This window comes from Macaca mulatta, chromosome 19, assembly GCF_049350105.2.
Source record: "Macaca mulatta isolate MMU2019108-1 chromosome 19, T2T-MMU8v2.0, whole genome shotgun sequence".
NCBI classification, from domain to species: domain Eukaryota; kingdom Metazoa; phylum Chordata; class Mammalia; order Primates; family Cercopithecidae; genus Macaca; species Macaca mulatta.
In genome coordinates, this window is record NC_133424.1 from 36,109,779 (window position 1) to 36,131,129 (window position 21,351).

Consider the following 21,351-nt stretch of genomic DNA (forward strand, 5'->3'; position numbering starts at 1 on the left):
ATCTGTTCTCAGATTCCACAGAAATAAGGCTAGCAAAGAGATCCACGAAATACAGATGTAACTCTGTGAGATGAATTAACAGAACGTTAAGCAGTTTCTCACAAAGCTTCCTTCCAGATTTCATCTGAGGATATTTCCTTTTTCACCATAGCCCTCTATGGGCTTCCAAATATCACTTTGCCAATTCCACAAGAACTGTCTTAGCGAAAGGCTTCTTAAGGGTAAAGCTGTAACTCTGTGACATGATTTCACAGAACACAAAGAAGTTTCTCAGAAAGCTTCTTTCTCTTTGTTATCGGAGGATATTTCCTTTGGCCCAATAGTCCTCATAGGGATCCGAAATATCTGTTCTCAGATTCCACAGAAATAAGTCTAGCAAAGAGATCCATGAAATACAGATGTAACTCTGTGAGATGAATTAACAGAACACTCAGCAGTTTCTCAGAAAGCTTCCTTCCAGATTTCATATGAGGATATTTCCTTTTTCACCCTAGCCCTCTATGGGCTTCCAAGTATCACTTTGCCAATTCCACGAGAACTGTCTTAGCGAAAGGCTTCTAGAGGGGGAAGCTGTAACTCTGTGAGATGATTTCAGAGAACACAAAGAAGTTTCTCAGAGAGCTTCTTTCTCTTTGTTATCGGAGGATATTTCCTTTGACCCTATAGTCTTCAAAGGGATCCGAAATATCTGTTCTCAGATTCCACAGAAATAAGTCTAGCAAAGAGATCCACGAAATACAGATGTAATTCTGTGAGATGAATTAACAGAACACTAAGCAGTTTCTCAGAAAGCTTCTTTCCAGATTTCATCTGAGGATATTTCCTTTTTCACCATAACCCTCCATGGGCTTCCAAATATCACTTTGCCAATTCCACAAGAACTGTCTTAGCGAAAGGCTTCTTGAGGGGAAAGCTGTAACTCTGTGAGATGATTTCACAGAACACAAAGAAGTTTCTCAGAAAGCTTCTTTCTCTTTGTTAACGGAGGATATTTCCTTTGGCCCTATAGTCTTCAATGGGATCCGAAATATCTGTTCTCAGATTCCACAGAAATAAGGCTAGCAAAGAGATCTACGAAATACAGATGTAACTGTGTGAGATGAATTAACAGAACAGTAAGCAGTTTCTCAGAAAGCTTCTTTCCACATTTCATCTGAGGATATTTCCTTTTTCACCATAGCCACCTATGGGCTTCCAAATATCACTTTTCCAATTCCACAAGAACTGTCTTAGCGAAAGGGTTCTTGAGGGGAAAGCTGTAACTCTGTGAGATGATTTCAGAGAACACAAAGAAGTTTCTCAGACAGCTTCTTTCTCTTTGTTATCGGAGGATATTTCCTTTGGCCCTATGGTCTTCAAAGGGATCCGAAATATCTGTTCTCAGATTCCACAGAAATAAGCCTAGCAAAGAGATCCACGAAATAAAGCTGTAACTCTGTGAGATGAATTAACAGAACACTAAGCAGTTTCTCAGAAAGCTTCTTTCCAGATTTCATCTGAGGATATTTCCTTTTTCACCGTAGCCCTCTATGGGCTTCCAAATATCACTTTCCCAATTCCACAAGAACTGCCTTAGCGAAAGGCTTCTTGAGGGGAAAGCTGTAACTCTGTGAGATGATTTCACAGAACACAAAGCAGTTTCCCAGAAAGCTTCTTTCTCTTTGTTATCGGAGGTTATTTCCTTTGGCCCTACAGTCTTCAAAGGGATCCGAAATATCTGTTCTCAGATTCCACAGATAAAGGCTAGCAAAGAGATCCACGAAATACAGATGTAACTCTGTGAGATGAATTAACAGAACACTAAGCAGTTTCTCAGAAAGCTTCTTTCCAGATTTCATCTGAGGATATTTCCTTTTTCACCATAGCCCTCTATGGGCTTCCAAATATCACTTTGCCAATTCCACAAGAAGTGTCTTAGCGAAAGGCTTCTTGAGGGGAAAGCTGTAACTCTGTGAGATGATTTCACAGAACACAAAGAAGTTTCTCAGAAAGCTTCTTTCTCTTTGTTATCGGAGGATATTTCCTTTGGCCCTATAGTCCTCAAAGGGATCCGAAATATCTTCTCTCAGATTCCACAGAAATAAGGCTAACAAAGAGATCCACCGAATACAGATGTAACTCTGTGAGATGAATTAACAGAACACTAAGCAGTTTCTCAGAAAGCTTCTTTCCAGATTTCATCTGAGGATATTTCCTTTTTCACCATAGCCACCTATGGGCTTCCAAATATCACTTTTCCAATTCCACAAGAACTGTCTTAGCGAAAGGCTTCTTGAGGGGAAAGCTGTAACTCTGTGAGATGATTTCAGAGAACACAAAGAAGTTTCTCAGAAAGCATCTTTCTCTTTGTTATCGGAGGATATTTCCTTTGGCCCTATAGTCTTCAAAGGGATCCGAAATATCTGTTTTCAGATTCCACAGAAATAAGGCTGGTAAAGATATCCACGAAATACAGACGTAAATCTGTGAGTGGAAGTCACACATCACAGAGCAGTTTCTCAGAAACCTTCTTTCCAGATTTCATCTGAGGATATTATCTTTTTCACCATAGCCCTCTATGGGCTTCCAAATATCACTTTGCAAATTCCACAAGAAATGTCTTAGCGAAAGACTTCTTGAGGGGAAAGCTGTAACTCTGTGAGATGATTTCACAGAACACAAAGAAGTTTCTCAGAAAGCTTCTTTCTCGTTGTTATCGGAGGATATTTCCTTTGGCCCTATAGTCTTCAACGGGATCCGAAATATCTGTTCTCAGATTCCACAGAAATAAGGCTAGCAAAGAGATCCACGAAATACAGATGTAACTCTGTGAGATGAATTAACAGAACACTCAGCAGTTTCTCAGAAAGCTTCCTTCCAGATTTCATCTGAGGATATTTCCTTTTTCACCATATCCCCCTATGGGCTTCCAAATATCACTTTGCCAATTCCACAAGAACTGTCTTAGCGAAAGGCTTCTTGAGGGGAAAGCTGTAACTCTGTGAGATGATTTCACAGAACACAAAGAAGTTTCTCAGAAAGCTTCTTTCTCTTTGTTATCGGAGGATATTTCCTTTGGCCCTATAGTCTTCAATGGGATCCGAATTATCTGTTCTCAGATCCCAAAGAAATAAGGCTAGCAAAGAGATCCACGAAATACGGATGTAACTCTGTGAGATGAATTAACAGAACACTAAGCAGTTTCAGAGAAAGCTTCTTTCCAGATTTCATCTGAGGATATTTCCTTTTTCACCATAGCCCTCTAAGGGCTTCCAAATATCACTTTGCCAATTCCACGAGAACTGTCTTAGCGAAAGGCTTCTTGAGGGGAAAGCTGTAACTCTGTGAGATGATTTCACAGAACACAAAGAAGTTTCTCAGAAAGCTTCTTTCTCTTTGTTATCGGAGGATATTTCCTTTGGCCCTATAGTCTTCAATGGGATCCGAAATATCTGTTCTCAGATTCCACAGAAATAAGGCGAGCAAAGAGATCCACGAAATACAGATGTAACTCTGTGAGATGAATTAACAGAACACTCAGCAGTTTCTCAGAAAGCTTCCTTCCAGATTTCATCTGAGGATATTTCCTTTTTCACCATACCCTCTATGGGCTTCCAAATATCACTTTGCCAATTCCACAAGAACTGTCTTAGCGAAAGGCTTCTTGAGGGGAAAGCTGTAACTCTGTGAGATGATTTCACAGAACACAAAGAAGTTTCTCAGAAAGCTTCTTCCTCTTTGTTATCGGAGGATATTTCCTTTGCCCCTATAGTCTTCATAGGAATCAGAAATATCTGTTCTCAGATTCCAAAGAAATAAGGCTAGCAAAGAGATCCACGAAATACAGATGTAACTCTGTGAGATGAATTAACAGAACACTAAGCAGTTTCTCAGAAAGCTTCTTTCCAGATTTCATCTGAATATATTTCCTTTTTCACCATAGCCCTCTAAGGGCTTCCAAATATCACTTTGCCAATTCCACAAGAACTGTCTTAGCGAAAGGCTTCTTGAGGGGAAAGCTGTAACTCTGTGAGATGATTTCACAGAACACAAAGAAGTTTCTCAGAAAGCTTCTTTCTCTTTGTTATGGGAGGATATTTCCTTTGGCCCTGTAGTCTTCAAAGGGATCGGAAATATCTGTTCTCAGATTCCACAGAAATAAGGCTAGCAAAGAGATCCACGAAATACAGATGTAACTCTGTGAGATGAATTAACAGAACGTTAAGCAGTTTCTCACAAAGCTTCCTTCCAGATTTCATCTGAGGATATTTCCTTTTTCACCATAGCCCTCTATGGGCTTCCAAATATCACCTTGCCAATTCCACAAGAACTGTCTTAGCGAAAGGCTTCTTAAGGGTAAAGCTGTAACTCTGTGACATGATTTCACAGAACACAAAGAAGTTTCTCAGAAAGCTTCTTTCTCTTTGTTATCGGAGGATATTTCCTTTGTCCCAATAGTCCTCATAGGGATCCGAAATATCTGTTCTCAGATTCCACAGAAATAAGTCTAGCAAAGAGATCCCTGAAATACAGATGTAACTCTGAGAGATGAATTAACAGAACACTCAGCAGTTTCTCAGAAAGCTTCCTTCCAGATTTCATATGAGGATATTTCCTTTTTCACCCTAGCCCTCTATGGGCTTCCAAGTATCACTTTGCCAATTCCACGAGAACTGTCTTAGCGAAAGGCTTCTAGAGGGGGAAGCTGTAACTCTGTGAGATGATTTCAGAGAACACAAAGAAGTTTCTCAGAGAGCTACTTTCTCTTTGTTATCGGAGGATATTTCCTTTGGCCCTATAGTCTTCAAAGGGATCCGAAATATCTGTTCTCAGATTCCACAGAAATAAGTCTAGCAAAGAGATCCACGAAATACAGATGTAATTCTGTGAGATGAATTAACAGAACACTAAGCAGTTTCTCAGAAAGCTTCTTTCCAGATTTCATCTGAGGATATTTCCTTTTTCACCATAACCCTCCATGGGCTTCCAAATATCACTTTGCCAATTCCACGAGAACTGTCTTAGCGAAAGGCTTCTTGAGGGGAAAGCTGTAACTCTGTGAGATGATTTCACAGAACACAAAGAAGTTTCTCAGAAAGCTTCTTTCTCTTTGTTAACGGAGGATATTTCCTTTGGCCCTATAGTCTTCAAAGGGATCCGAAATATCTGTTCTCAGATTCCACAGAAATAAGGCTAGCAAAGAGATCTACGAAATACAGATGTAACTGTGTGAGATGAATTAACAGAACAGTAAGCAGTTTCTCAGAAAGCTTCTTTCCACATTTCATCTGAGGATATTTCCTTTTTCACCATAGCCACCTATGGGCTTCCCAATATCACTTTTCCAATTCCACAAGAACTGTCTTAGCGAAAGGGTTCTTGAGGGGAAAGCTGTAACTCTGTGAGATGATTTCAGAGAACACAAAGAAGTTTCTCAGACAGCTTCTTTCTCTTTGTTATCGGAGGATATTTCCTTTGGCCCTATGGTCTTCAAAGGGATCCGAAATATCTGTTCTCAGATTCCACAGAAATAAACCTAGCAAAGAGATCCACGAAATAAAGCTGTAACTCTGTGAGATGAATTAACAGAACACTAAGCGGTTTCTCAGAAAGCTTCTTTCCAGATTTCATCTGAGGATATTTCCTTTTTCACCGTAGCCCTCTATGGGCTTCCAAATATCACTTTGCCAATTCCACAAGAACTGCCTTAGCGAAAGGCTTCTTGAGGGGAAAGCTGTAACTCTGTGAGATGATTTCACAGAACACAAAGCAGTTTCCCAGAAAGCTTCTTTCTCTTTGTTATCGGAGGTTATTTCCTTTGGCCCTACAGTCTTCAAAGGGATCCGAAATATCTGTTCTCAGATTCCACAGATAAAGGCTAGCAAAGAGATCCACGAAATACAGATGTAACTCTGTGAGATGAATTAACAGAACACTAAGCAGTTTCTCAGAAAGCTTCTTTCCAGATTTCATCTGAGGATATTTCCTTTTTCACCATAGCCCTCTATGGGCTTCCAAATATCACTTTGCCAATTCCACAAGAACTGTCTTAGCGAAAGGCTTCTTGAGGGGAAAGCTGTAACTCTGTGAGATGATTTCACAGAACACAAAGAAGTTTCTCAGAAAGCTTCTTTCTCTTTGTTATCGGAGGATATTTCCTTTGGCCCTATAGTCCTCAAAGGGATCCGAAATATCTTCTCTCAGATTCCACAGAAATAAGGCTAACAAAGAGATCCACCAAATACAGATGTAACTCTGTGAGATGAATTAACAGAACACTAAGCGGTTTCTCAGAAAGCTTCTTTCCAGATTTCATCTGAGGATATTTCCTTTTTCACCATAGCCACCTATGGGCTTCCAAATATCACTTTTCCAATTCCACAAGAACTGTCTTAGCGAAAGGCTTCTTGAGGGGAAAGCTGTAACTCTGTGAGATGATTTCAGAGAACACAAAGAAGTTTCTCAGAAAGCATCTTTCTCTTTGTTATCGGAGGATATTTCCTTTGGCCCTATAGTCTTCAAAGGGATCCGAAATATCTGTTTTCAGATTCCACAGAAATAAGGCTGGTAAAGATATCCACGAAATACAGATGCAATTCTGTGAGTGGAAGTCACACATCACAGAGCAGTTTCTCAGAAACCTTCTTTCCATATTTCATCTGAGGATATTATCTTTTTCACCATAGCCCTCTATGGGCTTCCAAATATCACTTTGCAAATTCCACAAGAAATGTCTTAGCGAAAGACTTCTTGAGGGGAAAGCTGTAACTCTGTGAGATGATTTCACAGAACACAAAGAAGTTTCTCAGAAAGCTTCTTTCTCTTTGTTATCGGAGGATATTTCCTTTGGCCCTATAGTCTTCAATGGGATCCGAAATATCTGTTCTCAGATTCCACAGAAATAAGGCTAGCAAAGAGATCCACGAAATACAGATGTAACTCTGTGAGATGAATTAACAGAACACTAAGCAGTTTCTCAGAAAGTTTCTTTCCAGATTTCATCTGAGGATATTTCCTTTTTCACCATAGCCCTCTATGGGCTTCCAAATATCACTTTGCCAATTCCACAAGAACTGTCTTAGCGAAAGGCTTCTTGAGGGGAAAGCTGTAACTCTGTGAGATGATTTCACAGAACACAAAGATGTTTCTCAGAAAGCTTCTTTCTCTTTGTTATCGGAGGATATTTCCTTTGGCCCTATAGTCTTTAATGGGATCCGAAATATCTGTTCTCAGATTCCAAAGAAATAAGGCTAGCAAATAGATCCACGAAATACAGATGTAACTCTGTGAGATGAATTAACAGAACACTAAGCAGTTTCACAGAAAGCTTCTTTCCAGATTTCATCTGAGGATATTTCCTTTTTCACCATAGCCCTCTAAGGGCTTCCAAATATCACTTTGCCAATTCCACAAGAACTTTCTTAGCGAAAGGCTTCTTGAAGGGAAAGCTGTAACTCTGTGAGATGATTTCACAGAACACAAAGAAGTTTCTCAGAAAGCTTCTTTCTCTTTGTTATCGGAGGATATTTCCTTTGGCCCTATAGTCTTCAATGGGATCCGAAATATCTGTTCTCAGATTCCAAAGAAATAAGGCTAGCAAAGAGATCCACGAAATACAGATGTAACTCTGTGGATGAATTAACAGAACACTAGGCTGTTTCTCAGAAAGCTTCTTTCCAGATTTCATCTGAGGATATTTCCTTTTTCACCATAGCCCTCTATGTGCTTCCAAATATCGCTTTGCCAATTCCACAAGAACTGTCTTAGCGAAAGGCTTCTTGAGGGGAAAGCTGTAACTCTGTGAGATGATTTCACAGAACACAAAGAAGTTTCTCAGAAAGCTTCTTTCTCTTTGTTATCAGAGGATATTTCCTTTGGCCCTATAGTCTTCAAAGGGATCCGAAATATCTGTTCTCAGATTCCAAAGAAATAAGGCTAGCAAATAGATCCACGAAATACAGATGTAACTGTGTGAGATGAATTAGCAGAACAGTAAGCAGTTTCTCAGAAAGCTTCTTTCCACATTTCATCTGAGGATATTTCCTTTTTCACCATAGCCACCTATGGGCTTCCAAATATCACTTTTCCAATTCCACAAGAACCGTCTTAGCGAAAGGGTTCTTGAGGGGAAAGCTGTAACTCTGTGAGATGATTTCAGAGAACACAAAGAAGTTTCTCAGAAAGCTTCTTTCTCTTTGTTATCGGAGGATATTTCCTTTGGCCCTATAGTCTTCAATGGGATCCGAAATATCTGTTCTCAGATTCCACAGAAATAAGCCTAGCAAAGAGATCCACGAAATACAGCTGTAACTCGGTGAGATGAATTAACAGAACACTAAGCAGTTTCTCAGAAAGCTTCTTTCCAGATTTCATCTGAGGATATTTCCTTTTTCACCGTAGCCCTCTATGGGCTTCCAAATATCACTTTGCCAATTCCACAAGAACTGCCTTAGCGAAAGGCTTCTTGAGGGGAAAGCTGTAACTCTGTGAGATGATTTCACAGAACACAAAGAAGTTTCCCAGAAAGCTTCTTTCTCTTTGTTATCGGAGGTTATTTCCTTTGGCCCTACAGTCTTCAAAGGGATCCGAAATATCTGTTCTCAGATTCCACAGATAAAGGCTAGCAAAGAGATCCACGAAATACAGATGTAACTCTGTGAGATGAATTAACAGAACACTAAGCAGTTTCTCAGAAAGCTTCTTTCCAGATTTCATCTGAGGATATTTCCTTTTTCACCATAGCCCTCTATGGGCTTCCAAATATCACTTTGCCAATTCCACAAGAAGTGTCTTAGCGAAAGGCTTCTTGAGGGGAAAGCTGTAGCTCTGTGAGATGATTTCACAGAACACAAAGAAGTTTCTCAGAAAGCTTCTTTCTCTTTGTTATCGGAGGATATTTCCTTTGGCCCTATAGTCTTCAATGGGATCCGAAATATCTGTTCTCAGATCCCAAAGAAATAAGGCTAGCAAAGAGATCCATGAAATACGGATGTAACTCTGTGAGATGAATTAACAGAACACTAAGCAGTTTCTCAGAAAGCTTCTTTCCAGATTTCATCTGAGGATATTTCCTTTTTCACCATAGCCCTCTAAGGGCTTCCAAATATCACTTTGCCAATTCCACGAGAACTGTCTTAGCGAAAGGCTTCTTGAGGGGAAAGCTGTAACTCTGTGAGATGATTTCACAGAACACAAAGAAGTTTCTCAGAAAGCTTCTTTCTCTTTGTTATCGGAGGATATTTCCTTTGGCCCTATAGTCCTCAAAGGGATCCGAAATATCTTCTCTCAGATTCCACAGAAATAAGGCTAACAAAGAGATCCACGAAATACAGATGTAACTCTGTGAGATGAATTAACAGAACACTAAGCAGTTTCTCAGAAAGCTTCTTTCCAGATTTCATCTGAGGATATTTCCTTATTCACCATTGCCACCTATGGGCTTCCAAATATCACTTTTCCAATTCCACAAGAACTGTCTTAGCGAAAGGCTTCTTGAGGGGAAAGCTGTAACTCTGTGAGATGATTTCAGAGAACACAAAGAAGTTTCTCAGAAAGCATCTTTCTCTTTGTTATCGGAGGATATTTCCTTTGGCCCTAGAGTCTTCAAAGGGATCCGAAATATCTGTTTTCAGATTCCACAGAAATAAGGCTGGTAAAGATATCCACGAAATACAGACGTAAATCTGTGAGTGGAAGTCACACATCACAGAGCAGTTTCTCAGAAACCTTCTTTCCAGATTTCATGTGAGGATATTATCTTTTTCACCATAGCCCTCTATGGGCTTCCAAATATCACTTTGCAAATTCCACAAGAAATGTCTTAGCGAAAGACTTCTTGAGGGGAAAGCTGTAACTCTGTGAGATGATTTCACAGAACACAAAGAAGTTTCTCAGAAAGCTTCTTTCTCGTTGTTATCGGAGGATATTTCCTTTGGCCCTATAGTCTTCAACGGGATCCGAAATATCTGTTCTCAGATTCCACAGAAATAAGGCTAGCAAAGAGATCCACGAAATACAGATGTAACTCTGTGAGATGAATTAACAGAACACTCAGCAGTTTCTCAGAAAGCTTCCTTCCAGATTTCATCTGAGGATATTTCCTTTTTCACCATAGCCCCCTATGGGCTTCCAAATATCACTTTGCCAATTCCACAAGAACTGTCTTAGCGAAAGGCTTCTTGAGGGGAAAGCTGTAACTCTGTGAGATGATTTCACAGAACACAAAGAAGTTTCTCAGAAAGCTTCTTTCTCTTTGTTATCGGAGGATATTTCCTTTGGCCCTATAGTCTTCAATGGGATCCGAAATATCTGTTCTCAGATCCCAAAGAAATAAGGCTAGCAAAGAGATCCACGAAATACGGATGTAACTCTGTGAGATGAATTAACAGAACACTAAGCAGTTTCACAGAAAGCTTCTTTCCAGATTTCATCTGAGGATATTTCCTTTTTCACCATAGCCACCTATGGGCTTCCAAATATCACTTTTCCAATTCCACAAGAACTGTCTTAGCGAAAGGCTTCTTGAGGGGAAAGCTGTAACTCTGTGAGATGATTTCAGAGAACACAAAGAAGTTTCTCAGAAAGCATCTTTCTCTTTGTTATCGGAGGATATTTCCTTTGGCCCTATAGTCTTCAAAGGGATCCGAAATATCTGTTTTCAGATTCCACAGAAATAAGGCTGGTAAAGATATCCACGAAATACAGATGCAATTCTGTGAGTGGAAGTCACACATCACAGAGCAGTTTCTCAGAAACCTTCTTTCCATATTTCATCTGAGGATATTATCTTTTTCACCATAGCCCTCTATGGGCTTCCAAATATCACTTTGCAAATTCCACAAGAAATGTCTTAGCGAAAGACTTCTTGAGGGGAAAGCTGTAACTCTGTGAGATGATTTCACAGAACACAAAGAAGTTTCTCAGAAAGCTTCTTTCTCTTTGTTATCGGAGGATATTTCCTTTGGCCCTATAGTCTTCAATGGGATCCGAAATATCTGTTCTCAGATTCCACAGAAATAAGGCTAGCAAAGAGATCCACGAAATACAGATGTAACTCTGTGAGATGAATTAACAGAACACTAAGCAGTTTCTCAGAAAGTTTCTTTCCAGATTTCATCTGAGGATATTTCCTTTTTCACCATAGCCCTCTATGGGCTTCCAAATATCACTTTGCCAATTCCACAAGAACTGTCTTAGCGAAAGGCTTCTTGAGGGGAAAGCTGTAACTCTGTGAGATGATTTCACAGAACACAAAGATGTTTCTCAGAAAGCTTCTTTCTCTTTGTTATCGGAGGATATTTCCTTTGGCCCTATAGTCTTTAATGGGATCCGAAATATCTGTTCTCAGATTCCAAAGAAATAAGGCTAGCAAATAGATCCACGAAATACAGATGTAACTCTGTGAGATGAATTAACAGAACACTAAGCAGTTTCACAGAAAGCTTCTTTCCAGATTTCATCTGAGGATATTTCCTTTTTCACCATAGCCCTCTAAGGGCTTCCAAATATCACTTTGCCAATTCCACAAGAACTTTCTTAGCGAAAGGCTTCTTGAAGGGAAAGCTGTAACTCTGTGAGATGATTTCACAGAACACAAAGAAGTTTCTCAGAAAGCTTCTTTCTCTTTGTTATCGGAGGATATTTCCTTTGGCCCTATAGTCTTCAATGGGATCCGAAATATCTGTTCTCAGATTCCAAAGAAATAAGGCTAGCAAAGAGATCCACGAAATACAGATGTAACTCTGTGGATGAATTAACAGAACACTAGGCTGTTTCTCAGAAAGCTTCTTTCCAGATTTCATCTGAGGATATTTCCTTTTTCACCATAGCCCTCTATGTGCTTCCAAATATCGCTTTGCCAATTCCACAAGAACTGTCTTAGCGAAAGGCTTCTTGAGGGGAAAGCTGTAACTCTGTGAGATGATTTCACAGAACACAAAGAAGTTTCTCAGAAAGCTTCTTTCTCTTTGTTATCAGAGGATATTTCCTTTGGCCCTATAGTCTTCAAAGGGATCCGAAATATCTGTTCTCAGATTCCAAAGAAATAAGGCTAGCAAATAGATCCACGAAATACAGATGTAACTGTGTGAGATGAATTAGCAGAACAGTAAGCAGTTTCTCAGAAAGCTTCTTTCCACATTTCATCTGAGGATATTTCCTTTTTCACCATAGCCACCTATGGGCTTCCAAATATCACTTTTCCAATTCCACAAGAACCGTCTTAGCGAAAGGGTTCTTGAGGGGAAAGCTGTAACTCTGTGAGATGATTTCAGAGAACACAAAGAAGTTTCTCAGAAAGCTTCTTTCTCTTTGTTATCGGAGGATATTTCCTTTGGCCCTATAGTCTTCAATGGGATCCGAAATATCTGTTCTCAGATTCCACAGAAATAAGCCTAGCAAAGAGATCCACGAAATACAGCTGTAACTCGGTGAGATGAATTAACAGAACACTAAGCAGTTTCTCAGAAAGCTTCTTTCCAGATTTCATCTGAGGATATTTCCTTTTTCACCGTAGCCCTCTATGGGCTTCCAAATATCACTTTGCCAATTCCACAAGAACTGCCTTAGCGAAAGGCTTCTTGAGGGGAAAGCTGTAACTCTGTGAGATGATTTCACAGAACACAAAGAAGTTTCCCAGAAAGCTTCTTTCTCTTTGTTATCGGAGGTTATTTCCTTTGGCCCTACAGTCTTCAAAGGGATCCGAAATATCTGTTCTCAGATTCCACAGATAAAGGCTAGCAAAGAGATCCACGAAATACAGATGTAACTCTGTGAGATGAATTAACAGAACACTAAGCAGTTTCTCAGAAAGCTTCTTTCCAGATTTCATCTGAGGATATTTCCTTTTTCACCATAGCCCTCTATGGGCTTCCAAATATCACTTTGCCAATTCCACAAGAAGTGTCTTAGCGAAAGGCTTCTTGAGGGGAAAGCTGTAGCTCTGTGAGATGATTTCACAGAACACAAAGAAGTTTCTCAGAAAGCTTCTTTCTCTTTGTTATCGGAGGATATTTCCTTTGGCCCTATAGTCTTCAATGGGATCCGAAATATCTGTTCTCAGATCCCAAAGAAATAAGGCTAGCAAAGAGATCCATGAAATACGGATGTAACTCTGTGAGATGAATTAACAGAACACTAAGCAGTTTCTCAGAAAGCTTCTTTCCAGATTTCATCTGAGGATATTTCCTTTTTCACCATAGCCCTCTAAGGGCTTCCAAATATCACTTTGCCAATTCCACGAGAACTGTCTTAGCGAAAGGCTTCTTGAGGGGAAAGCTGTAACTCTGTGAGATGATTTCACAGAACACAAAGAAGTTTCTCAGAAAGCTTCTTTCTCTTTGTTATCGGAGGATATTTCCTTTGGCCCTATAGTCCTCAAAGGGATCCGAAATATCTTCTCTCAGATTCCACAGAAATAAGGCTAACAAAGAGATCCACGAAATACAGATGTAACTCTGTGAGATGAATTAACAGAACACTAAGCAGTTTCTCAGAAAGCTTCTTTCCAGATTTCATCTGAGGATATTTCCTTATTCACCATTGCCACCTATGGGCTTCCAAATATCACTTTTCCAATTCCACAAGAACTGTCTTAGCGAAAGGCTTCTTGAGGGGAAAGCTGTAACTCTGTGAGATGATTTCAGAGAACACAAAGAAGTTTCTCAGAAAGCATCTTTCTCTTTGTTATCGGAGGATATTTCCTTTGGCCCTATAGTCTTCAAAGGGATCCGAAATATCTGTTTTCAGATTCCACAGAAATAAGGCTGGTAAAGATATCCACGAAATACAGACGTAAATCTGTGAGTGGAAGTCACACATCACAGAGCAGTTTCTCAGAAACCTTCTTTCCAGATTTCATCTGAGGATATTATCTTTTTCACCATAGCCCTCTATGGGCTTCCAAATATCACTTTGCAAATTCCACAAGAAATGTCTTAGCGAAAGACTTCTTGAGGGGAAAGCTGTAACTCTGTGAGATGATTTCACAGAACACAAAGAAGTTTCTCAGAAAGCTTCTTTCTCGTTGTTATCGGAGGATATTTCCTTTGGCCCTATAGTCTTCAACGGGATCCGAAATATCTGTTCTCAGATTCCACAGAAATAAGGCTAGCAAAGAGATCCACGAAATACAGATGTAACTCTGTGAGATGAATTAACAGAACACTCAGCAGTTTCTCAGAAAGCTTCCTTCCAGATTTCATCTGAGGATATTTCCTTTTTCACCATAGCCCCCTATGGGCTTCCAAATATCACTTTGCCAATTCCACAAGAACTGTCTTAGCGAAAGGCTTCTTGAGGGGAAAGCTGTAACTCTGTGAGATGATTTCACAGAACACAAAGAAGTTTCTCAGAAAGCTTCTTTCTCTTTGTTATCGGAGGATATTTCCTTTGGCCCTATAGTCTTCAATGGGATCCGAAATATCTGTTCTCAGATCCCAAAGAAATAAGGCTAGCAAAGAGATCCACGAAATACGGATGTAACTCTGTGAGATGAATTAACAGAACACTAAGCAGTTTCACAGAAAGCTTCTTTCCAGATTTCATCTGAGGATATTTCCTTTTTCACCATAGCCCTCTAAGGGCTTCCAAATATCACTTTGCCAATTCCACGAGAACTGTCTTAGCGAAAGGCTTCTTGAGGGGAAAGCTGTAACTCTGTGAGATGATTTCACAGAACACAAAGAAGTTTCTCAGAAAGCTTCTTTCTCTTTGTTATCGGAGGATATTTCCTTTGGCCCTATAGTCTTCAATGGGATCCGAAATATCTGTTCTCAGATTCCACAGAAATAAGGCGAGCAAAGAGATCCACGAAATACAGATGTAACTCTGTGAGATGAATTAACAGAACACTCAGCAGTTTCTCAGAAAGCTTCCTTCCAGATTTCATCTGAGGATATTTCCTTTTTCACCATACCCTCTATGGGCTTCCAAATATCACTTTGCCAATTCCACAAGAACTGTCTTAGCGAAAGGCTTCTTGAGGGGAAAGCTGTAACTCTGTGAGATGATTTCACAGAACACAAAGAAGTTTCTCAGAAAGCTTCTTCCTCTTTGTTATCGGAGGATATTTCCTTTGCCCCTATAGTCTTCATAGGAATCAGAAATATCTGTTCTCAGATTCCAAAGAAATAAGGCTAGCAAAGAGATCCACGAAATACAGATGTAACTCTGTGAGATGAATTAACAGAACACTAAGCAGTTTCTCAGAAAGCTTCTTTCCAGATTTCATCTGAATATATTTCCTTTTTCACCATAGCCCTCTAAGGGCTTCCAAATATCACTTTGCCAATTCCACAAGAACTGTCTTAGCGAAAGGCTTCTTGAGGGGAAAGCTGTAACTCTGTGAGATGATTTCACAGAACACAAAGAAGTTTCTCAGAAAGCTTCTTTCTCTTTGTTATGGGAGGATATTTCCTTTGGCCCTGTAGTCTTCAAAGGGATCGGAAATATCTGTTCTCAGATTCCACAGAAATAAGGCTAGCAAAGAGATCCACGAAATACAGATGTAACTCTGTGAGATGAATTAACAGAACGTTAAGCAGTTTCTCACAAAGCTTCCTTCCAGATTTCATCTGAGGATATTTCCTTTTTCACCATAGCCCTCTATGGGCTTCCAAATATCACTTTGCCAATTCCACAAGAACTGTCTTAGCGAAAGGCTTCTTAAGGGTAAAGCTGTAACTCTGTGACATGATTTCACAGAACACAAAGAAGTTTCTCAGAAAGCTTCTTTCTCTTTGTTATCGGAGGATATTTCCTTTGTCCCAATAGTCCTCATAGGGATCCGAAATATCTGTTCTCAGATTCCACAGAAATAAGTCTAGCAAAGAGATCCCTGAAATACAGATGTAACTCTGAGAGATGCATTAACAGAACACTCAGCAGTTTCTCAGAAAGCTTCCTTCCAGATTTCATATGAGGATATTTCCTTTTTCACCCTAGCCCTCTATGGGCTTCCAAGTATCACTTTGCCAATTCCACGAGAACTGTCTTAGCGAAAGGCTTCTAGAGGGGGAAGCTGTAACTCTGTGAGATTATTTCAGAGAACACAAAGAAGTTTCTCAGAGAGCTACTTTCTCTTTGTTATCGGAGGATATTTCCTTTGGCCCTATAGTCTTCAAAGGGATCCGAAATATCTGTTCTCAGATTCCACAGAAATAAGTCTAGCAAAGAGATCCACGAAATACAGATGTAATTCTGTGAGATGAATTAACAGAACACTAAGCAGTTTCTCAGAAAGCTTCTTTCCAGATTTCATCTGAGGATATTTCCTTTTTCACCATAACCCTCCATGGGCTTCCAAATATCACTTTGCCAATTCCACGAGAACTGTCTTAGCGAAAGGCTTCTTGAGGGGAAAGCTGTAACTCTGTGAGATGATTTCACAGAACACAAAGAAGTTTCTCAGAAAGCTTCTTTCTCTTTGTTAACGGAGGATATTTCCTTTGGCCCTATAGTCTTCAAAGGGATCCGAAATATCTGTTCTCAGATTCCACAGAAATAAGGCTAGCAAAGAGATCTACGAAATACAGATGTAACTGTGTGAGATGAATTAACAGAACAGTAAGCAGTTTCTCAGAAAGCTTCTTTCCACATTTCATCTGAGGATATTTCCTTTTTCACCATAGCCACCTATGGGCTTCCCAATATCACTTTTCCAATTCCACAAGAACTGTCTTAGCGAAAGGGTTCTTGAGGGGAAAGCTGTAACTCTGTGAGATGATTTCAGAGAACACAAAGAAGTTTCTCAGACAGCTTCTTTCTCTTTGTTATCAGAGGATATTTCCTTTGGCCCTATGGTCTTCAAAGGGATCCGAAATATCTGTTCTCAGATTCCACAGAAATAAGCCTAGCAAAGAGATCCACGAAATAAAGCTGTAACTCTGTGAGATGAATTAACAGAACACTAAGCGGTTTCTCAGAAAGCTTCTTTCCAGATTTCATCTGAGGATATTTCCTTTTTCACCGTAGCCCTCTATGGGCTTCCAAATATCACTTTCCCAATTCCACAAGAACTGCCTTAGCGAAAGGCTTCTTGAGGGGAAAGCTGTAACTCTGTGAGATGATTTCACAGAACACAAAGCAGTTTCCCAGAAAGCTTCTTTCTCTTTGTTATCGGAGGTTATTTCCTTTGGCCCTACAGTCTTCAAAGGGATCCGAAATATCTGTTCTCAGATTCCACAGATAAAGGCTAGCAAAGAGATCCACGAAATACAGATGTAACTCTGTGAGATGAATTAACAGAACACTAAGCAGTTTCTCAGAAAGCTTCTTTCCAGATTTCATCTGAGGATATTTCCTTTTTCAGCATAGCCCTCTATGGGCTTCCAAATATCACTTTGCCAATTCCACAAGAACTGTCTTAGCGAAAGGCTTCTTGAGGGGAAAGCTGTAACTCTGTGAGATGATTTCACAGAACACAAAGAAGTTTCTCAGAAAGCTTCTTTCTCTTTGTTATCGGAGGATATTTCCTTTGGCCCTATAGTCCTCAAAGGGATCCGAAATATCTTCTCTCAGATTCCACAGAAATAAGGCTAACAAAGAGATCCACCAAATACAGATGTAACTCTGTGAGATGAATTAACAGAACACTAAGCGGTCTCTCAGAAAGCTTCTTTCCAGATTTCATCTGAGGATATTTCCTTTTTCACCATAGCCACCTATGGGCTTCCAAATATCACTTTTCCAATTCCACAAGAACTGTCTTAGCGAAAGGCTTCTTGAGGGGAAAGCTGTAACTCTGTGAGATGATTTCAGAGAACACAAAGAAGTTTCTCAGAAAGCATCTTTCTCTTTGTTATCGGAGGATATTTCCTTTGGCCCTATAGTCTTCAAAGGGATCCGAAATATCTGTTTTCAGATTCCACAGAAATAAGGCTGGTAAGGATATCCACGAAATACAGATGCAATTCTGTGAGTGGAAGTCACACATCACAGAGCAGTTTCTCAGAAACCTTCTTTCCATATTTCATCTGAGGATATTATCTTTTTCACCATAGCCCTCTATGGGCTTCCAAATATCACTTTGCAAATTCCACAAGAAATGTCTTAGCGAAAGACTTCTTGAGGGGAAAGCTGTAACTCTGTGAGATGATTTCACAGAACACAAAGAAGTTTCTCAGAAAGCTTCTTTCTCTTTGTTATCGGAGGATATTTCCTTTGGCCCTATAGTCTTCAATGGGATCCGAAATATCTGTTCTCAGATTCCACAGAAATAAGGCTAGCAAAGAGATCCACGAAATACAGATGTAACTCTGTGAGATGAATTAACAGAACACTAAGCAGTTTCTCAGAAAGTTTCTTTCCAGATTTCATCTGAGGATATTTCCTTTTTCAACATAGCCCTCTATGGGCTTCCAAATATCACTTTGCCAATTCCACAAGAACTCTCTTAGCGAAAGGCTTCTTGAGGGGAAAGCTGTAACTCTGTGAGATGATTTCACAGAACACAAAGATGTTTCTCAGAAAGCTTCTTTCTCTTTGTTATCGGAGGATATTTCCTTTGGCCCTATAGTCTTTAATGGGATCCGAAATATCTGTTCTCAGATTCCAAAGAAATAAGGCTAGCAAATAGATCCACGAAATACAGATGTAACTCTGTGAGATGAATTAACAGAACACTAAGCAGTTTCACAGAAAGCTTCTTTCCAGATTTCATCTGAGGATATTTCCTTTTTCACCATAGCCCTCTAAGGGCTTCCAAATATCACTTTGCCAATTCCACAAGAACTTTCTTAGCGAAAGGCTTCTTGAAGGGAAAGCTGTAACTCTGTGAGATGATTTCACAGAACACAAAGAAGTTTCTCAGAAAGCTTCTTTCTCTTTGTTATCGGAGGATATTTCCTTTGGCCCTATAGTCTTCAATGGGATCCGAAATATCTGTTCTCAGATTCCAAAGAAATAAGGCTAGCAAAGAGATCCACGAAATACAGATGTAACTCTGTGGATGAATTAACAGAACACTAGGCTGTTTCTCAGAAAGCTTCTTTCCAGATTTCATCTGAGGATATTTCCTTTTTCACCATAGCCCTCTATGTGCTTCCAAATATCGCTTTGCCAATTCCACAAGAACTGTCTTAGCGAAAGGCTTCTTGAGGGGAAAGCTGTAACTCTGTGAGATGATTTCACAGAACACAAAGAAGTTTCTCAGAAAGCTTCTTTCTCTTTGTTATCAGAGGATATTTCCTTTGGCCCTATAGTCTTCAAAGGGATCCGAAATATCTGTTCTCAGATTCCAAAGAAATAAGGCTAGCAAATAGATCCACGAAATACAGATGTAACTGTGTGAGATGAATTAGCAGAACAGTAAGCAGTTTCTCAGAAAGCTTCTTTCCACATTTCATCTGAGGATATTTCCTTTTTCACCATAGCCACCTATGGGCTTCCAAATATCACTTTTCCAATTCCACAAGAACCGTCTTAGCGAAAGGGTTCTTGAGGGGAAAGCTGTAACTCTGTGAGATGATTTCAGAGAACACAAAGAAGTTTCTCAGAAAGCTTCTTTCTCTTTGTTATCGGAGGATATTTCCTTTGGCCCTATAGTCTTCAATGGGATCCGAAATATCTGTTCTCAGATTCCACAGAAATAAGCCTAGCAAAGAGATCCACGAAATACAGCTGTAACTCGGTGAGATGAATTAACAGAACACTAAGCAGTTTCTCAGAAAGCTTCTTTCCAGATTTCATCTGAGGATATTTCCTTTTTCACCGTAGCCCTCTATGGGCTTCCAAATATCACTTTGCCAATTCCACAAGAACTGCCTTAGCGAAAGGCTTCTTGAGGGGAAAGCTGTAACTCTGTGAGATGATTTCACAGAACACAAAGCAGTTTCCCAGAAAGCTTCTTTCTCTTTGTTATCGGAGGTTATTTCCTTTGGCCCTACAGTCTTCAAAGGGATCCGAAATATCTGTTCTCAGATTCCACAGATAAAGGCTAGCAAAGAGATCCACGAAATACAGATGTAACTCTGTGAGATGAATTAACAGAACACTAAGCAGTTTCTCAGAAAGCTTCTTTCCAGATTTCATCTGAGGATATTTCCTTTTTCACCATAGCCCTCTATGGGCTTCCAAATATCACTTTGCCAATTCCACAAGAAGTGTCTTAGCGAAAGGCTTCTTGAGGGGAAAGCTGTAGCTCTGTGAGATGATTTCACAGAACACAAAGAAGTTTCTCAGAAAGCTTCTTTCTCTTTGTTATCGGAGGATATTTCCTTTGGCCCTATAGTCCTCAAAGGGATCCGAAATATCTTCTCTCAGATTCCACAGAAATAAGGCTAACAAAGAGATCCACCAAATACAGATGTAACTCTGTGAGATGAATTAACAGAACACTAAGCAGTTTCTCAGAAAGCTTCTTTCCAGATTTCATCTGAGGATATTTCCTTTTTCACCATAGCCCCCTATGGGCTTCCAAATATCACTTTGCCAATTCCACAAGAACTGTCTTAGCGAAAGGCTTCTTGAGGGGAAAGCTGTAACTCTGTGAGATGATTTCACAGAACACAAAGACGTTTCTCAGAAAGCTTCTTTCTCTTTGTTATCGGAGGATATTTCCTTTGGCCCTATAGTCTTCAAAGGGATCCGAAATATCTGTTTTCAGATTCCACAGAAATAAGGCTGGTAAAGATATCCACGAAATACAGACGTAACTCTGTGAGTGGAAGTCACACATCACAGAGCAGTTTCTCAGAAACCTTCTTTCCAGATTTCATCTGAGGATATTATCTTTTTCACCATAGCCCTCTATGGGCTTCCAAATATCACTTTGCAAATTCCACAAGAAATGTCTTAGCGAAAGACTTCTTGAGGGGAAAGCTGTAACTCTGTGATATGATTTCACAGAACACAAAGAAGTTTCTCAGAAAGCTTCTTTCTCGTTGTTATCAGAGGATATTTCCTTTGGCCCTATAGTCTTCAACGGGATCCGAAATATCTGTTCTCAGATTCCACAGAAATAAGGCTAGCAAAGAGATCCACGAAATACAGATCTAACTCTGAGAGATGAATTAACAGAACACTCAGCAGTTTCTCAGAAAGCTTCCTTCCAGATTTCATCTGAGGATATTTCCTTTTTCACCATAGCCCCCTATGGGCTTCCAAATATCACTTTGCCAATTCCACAAGAACTGTCTTAGCGAAAGGCTTCTTGAGGGGAAAGCTGTAACTCTGTGAGATGATTTCACAGAACACAAAGAAGTTTCTCAGAAAGCTTCTTTCTCTTTGTTATCGGAGGATATTTCCTTTGGCCCTATAGTCTTCAATGGGATCCGAAATATCTGTTCTCAGATTCCACAGAAATAAGGCTAGCAAAGAGATCCACGAAATACGGATGTAACTCTGTGAGATGAATTAACAGAACACTAAGCAGTT